The 16,091-nt window shown below is 46.0% G+C and overlaps 1 protein-coding gene and 1 long non-coding RNA gene across 4 annotated transcripts in view; both read left to right on the forward strand.

The window, feature by feature from the left end:
• LOC146788709 (NXPE family member 4-like) overlaps window positions 1–16,091 on the forward strand; it is a 588,533-nt gene that overhangs the window by 425,472 nt on the left and 146,970 nt on the right. The window lies entirely within an intron of this gene.
• On the forward strand, window positions 8,772–9,706 carry LOC146788711 (uncharacterized). The gene is made up of 3 exons (XR_014969965.1): window positions 8,772–8,832; window positions 9,299–9,367; window positions 9,456–9,706. It is a non-coding gene; the product is annotated as an uncharacterized LOC146788711 (long non-coding RNA).

Genomic DNA, 16,091 nt, shown 5'->3' on the forward strand with positions numbered 1-16,091 from the left:
AGAAAGTCGAAGGTCCTGGATATATATTGCAGAATTTCGTACAGGCTAATCTAAAGTCACAAGGACTGGGTTCCCATACTTATACTAAGTTTGGGGGTTGGACATACTCTAGAGACCCACCTATGGGAGGGTTTGGAAAGAGGGGTGGTTACACCCATTTCCTTTGTCCAGTTTCGTGCCAGAGCTGGGGCAGGTAGCCATTGCAACCGGTTTGAACTGGACTATGCACATGCACAGCAAGTGAGCCCCCAGTGCCGGACTTCAAAGCACCAGAGAGTGCTCCCGCCCAGCCCCAATACACATCTGCCTGTCTGGAGAGGTGGTTACACCTCCCTGGGACAGGAAACCTATTGTCCAGACCTCCCCTGCCGGAGTTTCGGTCAGCAGCAGGAGACCAGACCCGTGTCTGTGGCAGAGGCATCCATTTGGTGATGCCAGGGCTCTAGAAAGTCCTACCGGGTTAGACCAGTGTGAACATGTCTCTCCCTCTAGAAGGGTGGAATGCTACCCCCACCGCCAGAACTGGCGGGGGGTAGTATTCCAAAGCGTTTGACACCAAACACGATATAATTCCGTGCAGCCATCCCAAAGTTAGCATTTACCGCGAGGTTATAATGCACTTAAGAGCATATGGTCAGGCTGCACCACAAACCGCATCAGAGGAGATACTCCAAATGCTGCAGAGGTGCCCTGCTCAATCAGGGGCACCCTCCCACATAAAAACCAAGCACTCTGCCTTTAGGATTGTGAAGGCCTATCATAGGAGTGACTTATAGGTTTTATATGTGTGTGCAATGGTAGTGATATAGGTAGCCTATTCCACTGTAAGGGGTGCAAGCACACCCTTACCCAGGCCGCAGTAGCAGACCTGTGGTGCCATTTTGGAGTGCTTCCCAGGGGTGGCATAATACATGCTTCAGCCCCTGGTAGGCCTCTGAGATACCTATGCCCTAAGTACATAGTATACCATATACTAGGGTCTTATAAGGCAAACCAGAATCCAATTAGATATGTACCTAATGTACATGCAAACAATTTTACAGAGAAAGCAGATAGACTGGGGTCCTGAATAGCAGGATCCCGGTCTAACTAAGTCATAAACCAGCAAAACACCAGGCAAAAAGTGGGGGCAGCCATATAGTCAGATTCCACCTTCCTACATAACCCCCCCAAACGAAAGGAAATAAGGCTAACCTTGACCAGTTGAGCCTTTATTGACTAAGTGGCCATATAAGGAAGCACCTGCACTAGCATGGTTGCCCCCTGTCTTATGGTCACTCAGCTATTCCTCACCCTAAGGGCATCAGAGGATCTCCACCATGGGGAATTACTACCTGTGGTGTGTTTTGGCAATGTAGAAGGCTGGTGAGGTGTCTGAGTAGAGAAGTGAGGCCCTAATAAAGTTGGCCTCTGCTTCCTCAGATCACTTGTCACCATGGATGCCTTACTTTCCATGAATGAGTTGTACTTTGCTCTAAGGGTCAACTTCTGGCTGCCTACAGCTGGGGTTTGGGTCCCTTTGGTTGGAACTCTGGAGGAGCTGGGCAGGTTTGGAAACTTTGGGTCCCATGTTTGCCCTTGCCCAACAGAGTCCTGCTGTCCCTATACAATGGTAATGGGGATCCCTCAGTGGGGTGAGGAATTTTCACCTGGCTAGGGCTACTAGCCTGGGAACCCCTAATCTGCTGATGGAGGGGTTCCTCTGGACAGGGGCCTCCTTGGGGTCCACTGACCTCCCTGTCCTCCACAGCCCTGGGCTGACTGAGGCAGGGTAGAGAGGGGCAGGTTACCTGCTACAGACTGGGTACCACCTTGGAAGGTTCCACTGCCATCAGGGGTGTTGCCAGGCCAGGCATGACTAACTCTAGGGCAGCTCTTTCACAAGGGGTAGGATCAGTTCCCTGAGGAGGCTGACCCTTACCTATTGTCTGGGGGGGAAGAAGACTTATCTTCAACCCTTGTGCTCTCTTGTGGAGGAGAGTGGGCCATTATTTGAGGCTCCATCACTCCAAACATTTTCTAGGTTTGGGCTGTGGCCATCACCGCCCCACTAACTAATTCAGGGATGCCCAGCATTCTTAGATGAGTTTGGTGTTCAACTTCAGCCCAGGCTGAAATTTCCAGATCATTGCCCATCAGGCAATCTACAGGCACGTTTGGGGACACTGTTACTCTTTTTGGGCCTGTGACCCCTCCCCAGCTGAGGTTGACTATGGCCATGGGGTGATCTGTTCTTACACCATCAATGTTGGTCGCCTGGTATTTAAACTCACGTAAAAGCTGCTAAGGGGGGACTAGTTTCCCTGTCACCATGGTGACACTAGCCCCTGTGTCCCTAAAGGCCACAACTTTCTGACCATTAATCAGTGGCTTCAATCTGTACCTGCCCAATGCATTGGGACCTGTGGTAAAAGAGGCAAATCCCATGCCACCATCAGAGTCAGAGGAGTCAGGTGAGGAGGCCCTTCCTAAATTGGGGCCTACCTCTGCTCCACTTGCAAAAGCACCTAACTTTTTTGGTGCACTACTCCTAACTGGGGGATTACTACTGGTAGTACCAGGAGGGGTGGTAGTGTTAGTTGGTGGAACATTTTCTTTATTGCCAATCCTGGGGCAACTGGGATCAGTTTTCCAGTTCCCAGGCTTTTTACAGACATGGCAATATGGTTTCTTTTCAGGAGAGGAAGGAGTTTGGGACCCACCCCCAGAAGAGGACTTTTGGGGCCCTGTACTGGACTTATCCTTAGATTTATCCCCACCTTTCTCTTGAGGCTTGGTAGAATCTTTGTTCTTGTCACCCTCCTGATTCTTAGGCCTTATCCTGGTTCTGACCCATTTGTCTGCCTTCTTTCCCAATTCTTGGGGAGAGGTCAGATCAGAGTCCACCAGGTACTGGTGTAAAAGCTGGTTTTGATAATTACTAAGGATCTGCTCCCTCATAATCAAATTGTGCAATCCTGTAAAGTCATGGACTTTGCTGCCATGTATCCAACCTTCCAGAGCCTTAGTAGCACAATCAACAAAGTCTACCCAGTCTTGAGTCTGAGCTTTTTGGGTGTCTCTGAACTTCAACCTATACTGTTCAGTGGTTATGCCAAACCCATCAATCAGAGCACTCTTCAAGACCTTGTAACCATCAGCATCCTCTTCTCTTACAGTGAGGAGCTTGTCTCTACCTTTGTCAGAAAAGTAGAGCCATAAGATTGCTGCCCACTGACCATGAGGGACCTTCTGTACTTTACAGGCCCTTTCCAAGGCAGTTATCCATTTGTGGATGTCATCCCCACTCTGGTAGGGAGGGACAATCTTACTTAGGTTTCTATGGCCATAAGACCTCTTCCTATCTCTAGGGAAATTGCTACCACCAAGGGACTCCAGTCCCTCCTTTTTACTAGCTCTGTAGAGCTCTAGGTAGCAACCACACTGCCTACCCCATCAGGCCCACTAGGCCCTGAGATATCATCCAGTTTAAGTATCTTTATGAGATGCTGGGTGGATGGGCTTTTGCCTGTCTTCAGCTTCCTAATGGAACATAAGGCCCTAAGCTGTGCAAAGGAGAGATTCTCATATTTATAGGGGAGAAGCCTACTGGCTTCTGGCAGGGACCCACTGGTTCCTGGCTGATTAGACATTACTAATGTGGTGTGGTGTTTTGCACTACCTACACTAGTGTGGCCTACTAAACTCTCTTGAGTTGTAGAAAGGGTGTGTTATCCCTTAACACACAACTCTAAGTTTAGTAGAACTTATTGAATACTAAACTTGATATTATATGTACCTAAGGTACCTTTAGTGGTTTTCAGTTGATCAATTCAGTTGAGATTATCTGGTAAAACAATAGCAAGCTGGAATCCCACACGCTGCACACCATTGTGAGAAGTTGGCCTGATAAATGCTGTCCACTAGTTCTAGTGGGCACCTTGTATCAGTCCAAACAACCCCTTATGGTGATTGGTTAAAGACAACCTTTATTGAAAGCTATCCTAGTGGTAGCTATGGAGAGCAGCCTTCAGGGTAAGTCTTGAAGGAATGTAAAGCAGCTTTTTTTACCAGTCTATAATCTCTTGTATGATCAAATGAAAGGACAACCACACCAGGTATATATTTAAAATATATGTATTTAAGATCAAACACACCCCTCTAGTCTCTTTATGAGACTGGAGTTCGAAGTACTTAGGTTACAAGTTAGTTATCAACAATATTAGCACAAATACACGTTTGGGCCCTCGAGGCATACCAAACCATATACCAAAAAAGTGGTATCAGAACCACGACTGAACTAGACACAGGGCCTAGAGCCTGTAGAATCGCTGGGACACCAAGGAACGACCCAAGGTAGTGACACAGGGGACCCACGGGGGCCGTGTGCAGTGTGTGAACACAGCCGCGGGTTCCCGTTAGCTTCCATGGGCAATGTCGCGATTGGAAATTTAAAGATTAGGGACACTTAGAAATGAGTCAGGACCAAACCCTTTTGGACTTAGGAAGTTCTTGGGCACCCACGGGAGCACAGGAGTACTCGTGTTACCTCACCCAGGGAAGCCGGGTGCATATGTGTCTTTTGGTGTCGGGTCGCGTCGTCGTTTTCAATGGAAACTGGCAAAGAAGTGCTGCTGCCGTGAAGAGGAGAAGTGTCCTAAGAGATCCAAGCCTGGATCGAGGATGGAAGGAACCTGAAAGCAGAGGGGACAGAGTCTGGGTCACTAGCCAGTGACCAGGAAGGCGTTAGGCAGATGCCCACCGATGTCGGGTGATTTCAGGTGAAGGAGGTGAAGCTTGACTCTTTCGCCATGTGGTGACCAAATATTAATATATGATTAGCACAGTATATCTAAAACCAGTCCGCTTAGTTTTAGCCTAACCAATAGTCCGAAACTCCTGTTAGGCCTAATGCGATAAAAGGGCCGGGAGCAGAACGACGGCCATTTTGGTTTGAGGCTCCCTCGTTGTTCGGTCACATGGTCTTTTCTGTCCACCATTTACCCTTAGTTTATCATGCTCTGGTTAGGATGAAGTAATCGAGTTAAATATATAGTTAAGCCCAGTGTATCTAATATGTCTAATCAATATGAAGTCGCAGTTTGTTATTCATGTGCTGCAACCCACTGAGCTATCTTTGTAATGTGCAAGCTTCAGGTGTATAGAATTGTTTCTGTAATGTGGAAGCTTCTATCTTATTCTTGCCTTCTCAGTAAGAGACTTGTTATGCTACATTGCTTTCCTCCAGCTAAGTCTATAATATGGATGTTTCTGTATGTTTCAGTTATAAGAAATAGAAGCTTGTTAATGGCAGAAAAGACCTCTGATGCAGACATTTGTTCTGTAGCTCCGTGCATGGCACAATCCCCCTCCCTCTTGGAGTGTGATTTACTAAGAGCAGCTGAAAGTAAACGGTCTGAGGCCCCAAGGCCGAGTTGTGAGATAAGCACATTCCTGTGCCTGAGCTGAGCTAATTATATGCGCCAAATATGGGTCTTCCTCTCTTCCGAGCCAACTTGTAGATTTCCATGTGCTGACTTCATGTATTCACTGAAAGGATATCTGTCTGGTTTTGACTGTAAGTCGTCAGTCTTCCTCGGCGCACCTGATGGGTGAGGGTCGATGAGGCTCCTCTATATAGAGTTCTGTCTGGCCAATAAACGCTTGAACCTTCTACGTTGCCAACTGCTCATTATTTGACTTACATTGCAGGCCACTGGTAAGTGTGGACCTTGAGACTAAAATTTGGACACAACAGCCACGAGAACCAGGAGGTTCTTGCTCTTTGGACCCACAAGGAAATATCTTCTGCATTCAAATCATGTCCTTCCAAGCGAGCAGCTTCTGCCAAATCAAAAATGCGAGCCATAGGTCCTACAATATCCTTTGCGAGGATCTTTGCCAAATTTTGAGAAAAAAGTAAGAAGAGGTTGATCAATGGAAGGAGCCATGGTAATGTTGGAAGGTAAAGAAGGTTTAGGACATTTAGATTTTAACTTAGATCGGGCTGACTTATCAAGGGTAAGCCGAAGTCTGGCTGAGATACAATCACCAACATGAGAGGCTGGGAACCACTCCGTGAAGTTAGGGTGACGAATAGTGGAAGGATCGAACATGGGGGCACCCTCAGAGTCTAATACTGGCGTAAAAGAAAAGGATCCAGATTTGAGTTTCTTGGGGGGGGGAGGAGGGTCAGAAACATCAAATACGTCAAATAAATCATCGTCTGTGTCACCCATATCATCGTCTGTGTCCATAATGGTTGATATAACCAATTTTTTAGGTACCTCAACGTGTTCGGACCTTAATTTCCTTTTACCGTCAGAAGACGACAACCCCTCCTTAGAAGGAGGCCTGGGAGGAACGGAGTCTTAATTCTGGTGCGAAGATGATTCGCCCATCAAGCGTGACGCATTTTTGGGGACATTGGAAGACACAGATGGCACCAATTTCCTTTTTCTGCTATCCCCGCAGAATGGGCCAAGGCTTTGGACAACAGACTCGGCTCTGAACTTTCCGTGCCTTTGGAGACACGTTTCATAGACGCTTCCACAGCATTCTCCGCTGAGCTATTAATAAAAGCATTCACATCACTTTTGAAAGCTTTGCCTTCCTCATTGTGCAGGTCAGAAGCAGGGGAGCCATCAAGTTCCATAGTTAGATAATGTGTGCTCCACACGGAGAGGAAAGGGTTAATGCCAGAGGAAAGGGAAATGCAGCGTTGAAAGAGCGCGGTAACCAACCGGAAGAACACTCCCCCAGAGGCGGCGCTGAAGGGAGCAAACTCGGCTCCGTGAGACACCAGAACAGAAGCGCCGCTGAAACGCAGAGGCGTGTGGAGAGTCGGAAGCTCAGCAAGGGCTCGGAAGCGCAGCAAGGGCTCCGTGAGGCACCAGAAAAGAAGCGTCGCTGAAACACAGACGCGTTCCACAACAAGGAGAAAAGAACGGTTAAATGGCAGCGCACGCTAAAGCAGATGCCATGCGACGCGTTAGACACAGCAGTCAACGCGCGCGAGTGAGCGAGCTAGCGGGGAAAAAACAGCTGAGAACACAATAAGGCTGCACAATTCGGTAAGTGCTAATGTCACAACAGATATAGAACTACCATACAATGCATTACACAAGTCACATTAAAACAATACACATAGTAAAGAAAGTAAGCACGGAGCAATAAAGAGAAGGCACGTATCTGACAGCGAGCAGCAAGAAAAGAGGACTGTTTGCAGTCAGTTATGACGTTATACCTACTTCTACTGCCTGATTGGTTATGATGTTTTGTTTTAGTGTCTTCCAATTGGCCGTTTGTTTGCTTGGCCTTCTGGGAACTGTAGTTTTGGTACCTTTTCTTGGCTGCTATTTGAATAAAATGGTTCTGTCGGGGAAGTTTCAATTGCTTTAGGGTGTTCACAGTATAAATACATTACATGTAACACATATCCATAAGTAATTATAACAAAACACACCCAAGCTGAATTTTTCAATCGGTATTATTTTTAGAAAAAAGGAAATGACAAATAAACAAGGCTACAGTTATACAATTGACAAATTTGTGAAGAAAGAGTGACATGTAGTGGTAAGTACAGACGATACACTGTAGTATGACAGATAGAGAAATCACAAAAAGGTTATTTTAGGGGGGATACAAATTTTGATTATGTCCATATGATTGATCACATATGCTTCATCATCATGTGTAAGTTAATTTTTGAACTGAAGCGTTGTGTAGACTCATAGTATGCGTCGACGTTTCAACCCTATGTAAAGCGCAATATTTAATACGCGTCACGGCGGGTCTTCCTCGGGACAGGGGGGTAGGTGTGTAGCCTATGGAATAAAATGAAAAGCTGATTTGGGGGTGTGTGTTTAAAAGAACAGAAAATAAATGGATGTTCCATTAGGTAGTGGTGCTTACCCTGAGCAGAGGGTCATGAATCACTGCGCATGCGTTGGGTTTCTTAGTCCAGCAAAAAACGATTTAGACCTATGGGGTGATAATATAGTTTATAGAACTCCCAAGGTTGTGATAGCTTAAAGCGCAAGTTAATCACGGAGCTGTGAGACATGGTATTTATTGAGACAAGCCTTAAATGAAAGCAAGTCACAACGGTAAACAATTCTGGCATTTATTTAACCAAACCAACAAGGAATGGAAATATATAATTAATCATTTACTGAAAATGCCAAGGTTAAGTCTAATTAGAGGTGAAGACCTCCGCGCATAGGCAATGCTATTCAAAGTTATTTAAACATGTTGAAAATCCTGGGGCAAGCCTTAAAATGAAAGCAAGTCACAGCGATAAACACTTCTGGCATTTATATAGCCAAACCATAAAATAAGGAAAGCTAATTAATCATTACTACAGAAGCGGAGGTTAAAGAGGAGGTCAGTCTATTTAAAAGTGAAAATTCGAGCATAGACAGTGCTTTTCAAAGTTAATGAAACGTACCTCAAAAGATATAAGAATCTTGGAGGTCTGGGAATAATTTCCAAGGGTTAATCTTTATGAGCCAGTCGGATGATTTACTGCAACATAAGTGAAAAGGAAGGTTTTAAGAAGCGAAGAGCTTCTAGAGGTGGGCTAATCAAAAGATAAGAGCACTTTAAAATGTGAGCTTACCACGATCTGGTGGTACTGCATCAGACTGAGAACTGGAAGAGACGTGCATCCACCAGATCGTGGTAAGCTCACATTTTAAAGTGCTCTTATCTTTTGATTAGCCCACCTCTAGAAGCTCTTCGCTTCTTAAAACCTTCCTTTTCACTTATGTTGCAGTAAATCATCCGACTGGCTCATAAAGATTAACCCTTGGAAATTATTCCCAGACCTCCAAGATTCTTATATCTTTTGAGGTACGTTTCATTAACTTTGAAAAGCACTGTCTATGCTCGAATTTTCACTTTTAAATAGACTGACCTCCTCTTTAACCTCCGCTTCTGTAGTAATGATTAATTAGCTTTCCTTATTTTATGGTTTGGCTATATAAATGCCAGAAGTGTTTATCGCTGTGACTTGCTTTCATTTTAAGGCTTGCCCCAGGATTTTCAACATGTTTAAATAACTTTGAATAGCATTGCCTATGCGCGGAGGTCTTCACCTCTAATTAGACTTAACCTTGGCATTTTCAGTAAATGATTAATTATATATTTCCATTCCTTGTTGGTTTGGTTAAATAAATGCCAGAATTGTTTACCGTTGTGACTTGCTTTCATTTAAGGCTTGTCTCAATAAATACCATGTTTCACAGCTCCGTGATTAACTTGCGCTTTAAGCTATCACAACCTTGGGAGTTCTATAAACTATATTATCACCCCATAGGTCTAAATCGTTTTTTGCTGGACTAAGAAACCCAACGCATGCGCAGTGATTCATGACCCTCTGCTCAGGGTAAGCACCACTACCTAATGGAACATCCATTTATTTTCTGTTCTTTTAAACACACACCCCCAAATCAGCTTTTCATTTTATTCCATAGGCTACACACCTACCCCCCTGTCCCGAGGAAGACCCGCCGTGACGCGTATTAAATATTGCGCTTTACATAGGGTCGAAACGTCGACGCATACTATGAGTCTACACAACGCTTCAGTTCAAAAATTAACTTACACATGATGATGAAGCATATGTGATCAATCATATGGACATAATCAAAATTTGTATCCCCCCTAAAATAACCTTTTTGTGATTTCTCTATCTGTCATACTACAGTGTATCGTCTGTACTTACCACTACATGTCACTCTTTCTTCACAAATTTGTCAATTGTATAACTGTAGCCTTGTTTATTTGTCATTTCCTTTTTTCTAAAAATAATACCGATTGAAAAATTCAGCTTGGGTGTGTTTTGTTATATTTACTTATGGATATGTGTTACATGTAATGTATTTATACTGTGAACACCCTAAAGCAATTGAAACTTCCCCGACAGAACCATTGTATTCATATAATACGTATACCCAGGTTCTGAGGGACACCGGGTCACCCCATTATTTTTTGTAAATAGCTATTTGAATAAAGGCAAGAAAAGAAAGCATAATAGGAGCCTCCGGTCTTGCCATAAAATTATTGCTGAACGCGCTTAGCGCATTTTTTTCTAACGCTGGCTATCGCTGGAATTCATTGCTGTTAGACCTGGCACCATTGGCGTGCGTCTCCCTTCCAGTGTTTTGCTGTGCCTCCTCTGTTTTTTCTGGTGATAGATGCTCTGGGCGCTGTGCCACTGCCATTCAGTGCCGCAGCGCGGATGATCCCTGTGTAAAGATGACATATGAATTTATGTATCCCTGATTGGCTTATTTGGTCTACCTGTTAGTCCCTAGTAATGTGGCCTGTGTGTGCCCAGGGCTGGTAAACCAAATGCCGCTGGTGGGCCTGCAGCGGTGGTTTGCGCCACCCACAGAAGCAGCTTGTAAAGTGTGTCTCAGACCTGCCACTGCAGTGTCTGTGTGCAGTCTAGAACTACCATCTTGGCTGTGAAGTGCACCCACTTCCCAGCCCCTGAACCTTCCCTTGGCATCATGTAAGCCACCCCTATGGTAGGGTGCATTGTATGTGTAAGGTAGGTCATGCTCTGATGTGTGTAGCATGTCCTGGTAGTGAATTACACCCAATTTCGCTTCACTACTGTAAGGCTACCTGTTCTCCATAGGCCAGAATGGGAGGTCTGGCTATTCCATTCTATAGTCCTAACTGACCCATAGAACAACGTAGAAAAACGAATTTAGTATGCCTGGGCTCAGAATATTAAAATACATCTTTTAGTGAAGTTTATTTTTATACCCTGTGTTTGAAAATACCACTTTTAGAGAGTAGGTATTTTCTTGCCTAAGCCTTCCAGAGTGCTCTGCTGTTATGTGTATTGGCTGTCTGGTTTTGGAGGGACAGGGCAGGCTGAGTCAGACCTGGGTTGAATAGAGAGATCTGCATTGGAGTATGGGGAAGGGGTAGCTCCTGGACCTGAATAGGGCTGTGCCTGGCAAGGTGAATGCTGGCTCCACCTCCCACTGTGCGTCTGATGGCAGGCCCCCTCTTTCTGAAAGGAAGGATGCAGCCTGGTAAACAAAGTGCTCCAGGGCTGGGCAGAACTGGTTCTGGCTGGGTTAAGTGACTTGTAGCTTCTGAGAACAAAGACTTTTGGGATATACATATCTGTGCTGAAACCCCTACAAATGGTATTGCCCCTGGATCTCAAGACCAACCTCTGTCCGTGGAACTGAAGGAAAACTGCAGGAGAGGACTGTCCTTGTGTTGTGTGCTGTTCCCTGGATTGGTCTGCAGTAGTTGTCATTGGACTGGAAAGAAGAGTGAAAAGTAGCTGTAAGAGAACTTTTTAATCTTGAACCTGCAATCACCCAAGGGCTAGAGAGAGAACTAGCCTCCTGACTGAAGTCTCAGGCCCAGTAGACTTCATTTCGTCGCTAAAGCCTGTTAGTGAGCTGCCGCAGCCGAGAAGCGTCAAGAAATTCATCGCACTGCTACCACTGAGTGCTCGCTGACCAAATCATCGCATCGCACGCTAACAGATCGCCATCTTGTCGCTAACGCCCGTTAGCGAGGTGTCGCCGCCGAAGTGCGCTCGGAAATCCATCGCGCTGGTGCCGCTGAGTGCTCGCTGACCTGATCATCGTCCCGCACGTTTGCGGGCCTCGAAACCATCGCTAAGGTCCATTTGCGAGCCGCCGTGACCAAGAGCATGAGGAAAAACATTGCTATCACGCCGTAGCGGCATTTTGTGGATTATTGACACCAACATCCAGGAACTGTGAGTAAAGGGGTCGCAGGGGTTGTCAAAAGGGGTTCAGCCCTTCACTTTGACTTAGAAAGAAGAGTCCCTGCTTGGACAGTGGCCATCCACTGCCAGAGACCCCCATTTCTAACAATTGCCATGCTAGCGCTCTATTAACAACGCTTAGCGTTATGGCAAAAAAAATTCCAGCGATAGCGGTGAAATGGGCCAACATCGCTGGAAAATATGCGATGTTTACTGAAGAACAGCGAAAAGCTTGTTGATACGACCTTGTGGTCGTAACCCCATAATCCACCTCCCATGTTAGGTATGCCCAAGTCAGGATTTTAACACACGTTAGAATCCAGCGTTAATGGCGCGTTAGCACGATTATGTTTATCGCTACGCCAGACGGGGCCTTGTTGTTAATATCGCGAAGCTGCGTTAGCGATATTTTCCCGTGGAGTTTTGTCAGGCATGCCTACTTTGCATCTCATTAGTGATGCGATGCGATGCATGATGAAAAACGTCGCTAAGAATCGGAAACACGCGCTAGCGTGCCCTTGTTAATTATGCAATATAATTATCGCCACTTTTCAGCCGAAAACGGACGATAAAGCGGCGATAATGGGCTTGATAATATGCCCCTATGTATTTAATCACATTCACTTTAAATGAATTACTTATGATGCAGTGTCATTCACAGAAGAGGGATTCCCAAAAGGGGAATTCAGACCATAAAAGTGGTAGACAAAACATGATGGCCCAAATTTACTAAGCCGTTGAAGGGCGACGCACGGCATCGCAAAGCTTATGTAAGATTTACAAAGCCACACAAGGGGGGTGAGTTCAACCGTCTTGTGCAACTTTGTAAAGAAATATAACGCAAAGCAGGGCTTGTTCTGCGCTACACCGGGCAATAAACACATTCTCAGGCCAAATTGTTGTAAAAGGCCGCTTTATTGGACAGGTAAGCAGTTTCATGTAATACAGATATGCAAAATAAAGGCCTCACTAATACAGAGTCATATTCTATCACCCCCGCCCTTAATCATTCCCCACAACAAACTTTCCCAAGATTGTTCTAACTGATCCTCCTCCCCAACCCCGATCTTTCGTCCCCCGCCTACCTCCTGCCTCATTCCTTGCTCCCCTGATTTGCTCTGTCCGAAGCTAGTCTGAATGCCCCCAACCCTTCCTGCCTGTCTCGATCTCCTCAAATTCTGCCACCAGGAAAAACCCTAATATGGGTGTTTTTCCTGTCCCCTTCTTTGTCTTTTTACTATGACAAATGCTATCAAAACTTTTGCAAAAAACGCACACCCTGTGGCTAAAACAGGTAAAAGTGCTTTAATACCGTAACTTGAACAACATATTCGAAAAGCTTTTGTTTTTAAGTAAAAAAGACAGAAAAGATTCTGAGAAAAGAGAGGGGTGGGGGCATGGTCAGAAATATATATATGACGCTGTCGCCTAACAGCTTATTTATCAACACCAAGCTTTTAACCCCAAAACGTTTTAAATCATCTCCTTTATATTCAGAATGTAAATCTCAGTACCTATGAAAGAAAGGTGATCTCTATTATGACGGAAGAATTGATAATCCTCTTTTGAATATCGCTGTGAGCCAACCAATATAAACCATGTGACATTAGGGCTTTTATGCTCCCATTTGTAAGGGCCTACAAATTTGCTAGTAACTCTATGTCCACTTTTATTTGTAGGAGCAAACCTAGGCCAGATAACTGTACAAGGTAATTTTAACCCCAGGGGGATCACTAAAACTTCTGGGTGCTTTTTTGATGGCAGCTCACTACAAAGAGGCATTAACTGGCCCCGTTTCATTCCCCTTTTTCCCCACCATATACTGAAACTTCGTCTGACCGAAAACCCAAATTCTTCCCAAAATGTCTCTTTTCAACTTGTTTTGAAGCCCACTTAACAAATTAATGTCCAAATATCCACACAGTCTTCTGTGGTAATGTGGAAACCACCGCCGAACCTAGGAAGAAATGACAGTTATTGAACTTGACCTATGACCTTAATCATCTAGTTCTCTAATGTATCTGAGAAAACAATCAGAAGACCAACACCCCAATTTCTTTAGTTCGTTCACTGAAAACCCCCATCTGGCAGCTACTGAAGCCGCACCTATTCTAAAGGAGTGAGTCTCAAAATTGAATGGATTTTCATCCAATTTTCTTAGGGGCTCATTACGATGATGGACGGAAGACCATCTTTCCTGCTGGCGGAAAACCGATATGTTTCCCACCCCACGTGGGGTCATTGCGACCAACAAATCACAATGGACCCACAGAGGCTATTTTCTGTCCGCCGCAGCCTGTCAGACTCCACACGTCTTTAGCGTACACAAGGGTGGCGGACAGAGCCAACAGGGCAGGACTGACGTGCGGAAACACGTTCCGTCTGCCAAGCAGATCATCATGTTGCAGACAGCCCTTTCCACTGCCACGTAAAAACCACCACATTGCGGATGGTGTAAATACAACTACGGAGAGGAAGAGTTGGAACAGAGGCCTTCTAAACCTCCGGAGCCAGCATGGATACGGTGCAAAAGGCCTTCCCGCTGCACCACCTGCTGCACCTCCGACAGACAAGACGCCGCCGCGCCCAACAACAGAGGTATGTACCAAACATTTCCACGCATGAAACCCCTGAACAACTACAACTCCCAGCAAGTGTGGCGGCACCACGATGATCATGGCAACCTGCCAAATGCAAAATGAGAGAGGCCCACCCAATCCCCATGAGTGACCCTCAGTGCCCCCGAAGGCAAATGGGGCCAATGACAAGCCTCGCAGTTGCAGAGCGCGCACATCGCAACCTCTAAATATGTACGCCAAAGGCACCCATTGGCTGATGGCTCATCCGGGTAGTGTGTGCCACAACCTGGCAGCCCAGAAGCTGTGACTGCAACCCTGTAACATTCAAGTGGGGCCAATGCTTGTCATCGCTGTGAATGCCAGCTACCGCGCATGCAAACATATACTGCATTTACATCACACATCACAACTCATTTGCCTAAAGTGACTGGTGCACCCAATGTTTAATGTTTTAGGGCACGAGGCCCTCATGCATATAAAGTAACCGCACAGACATCGTACATGTACAGGAGAACCGGCCCAAGGCATGTGCATCCTGCTCCTTTGGCAGGGTCACAGGTTCAGTGACGCCTGGGCTGGGCAGCTGTGGGGTGGGGGTAAGCCAGCCATCTGGGAGTGGCTGGTACATTAGAACAGCTGCTCACTACACTGTGAAGGGATGAGAGAGTGTGACCCATGAGCCAAGTCTTCACACACATGGAATGTCCAAGGAAAGGACGGTGAAATTACATACATAGCCATGCCTCGTGGCCAGATGGACTTAAATGAGGGACGGAGTCAAAAAGGACAAAGGCCTCCCGCACGGTACCAATGTTGTCTACTGAAACCTCCAACATGTGAACATCGCTTGAATATCCCTGTTACATTTGCATTTTCAATGGTTGTTGTTCAACATGGTTATGTTATGGCATAGTAGTATCTTATGAGAAACAGTTCCTTTAACATCTGACTGGCATCTCTGGGCCAGGGGTCATTTTGTAAAGGGCCAGTGGCGTAGGCCGACAACCAGAGGTGCCCATTGTCTGCAAATCAGACATATGTGTTATCCCTAGCACGTCCAACACACGTACTGGTGTGGCATGCAGTGTACCCAGCTGCCACTACCTGTAAATATCCCGACACACGTCCCGAGTCAGTGCTTCTCCAGACCAAACACCCTAAAAAATCATGCCCACCAGTGTGTAGGACATGTGATCACCACACCCTGCAATCCTCACTGTCTTTCGTGATGTTCCCTGTAGACTGATGCACTTACATGCTTGCATGACTGATTGTCTCTGTACAATGTGTGCGTGAAGTAAAGTACTGTCACACCCTACACTCCTATCAGTAGCACCATACAACCAATGAAAGTCACATGAGCGCGTGGCCATGAGAGATGAGGGGTGCTGGATGAGGGTGGCAGAGAGGGAATCCGAGGAGGAGGGCATGAGTGAGAGCATGAGAAGCATCACCTGCCTGATAATCCCACCTCAGGAAAACCCCCTCCTCCCATCAGGAGGATCTTTTAGGAAAAAACACACTTCTTGAGAGTGACAACATCTAAAATGAGAATTAGGAAGGAAAGAATGCGTCTCCCTGGCCCTTGTAAAACTGAGGAGAGATAAAGGAGGGCCCTGAAGCTGCCCTGGTGAGAGACATAAGTGACAAATCGAGCACGCAGTGGCTCACCCGAATGCCTCATTGGACCACACAAATACAGATTCCTTGAGCCGGCCCTGCCTGGGAGGCATCCCAAATGTTGATGGGAGCCGTTGATGGTA

Source organism: Triturus cristatus, chromosome 10, assembly GCF_964204655.1.
Source record: "Triturus cristatus chromosome 10, aTriCri1.1, whole genome shotgun sequence".
Lineage (NCBI taxonomy): Eukaryota > Metazoa > Chordata > Amphibia > Caudata > Salamandridae > Triturus > Triturus cristatus.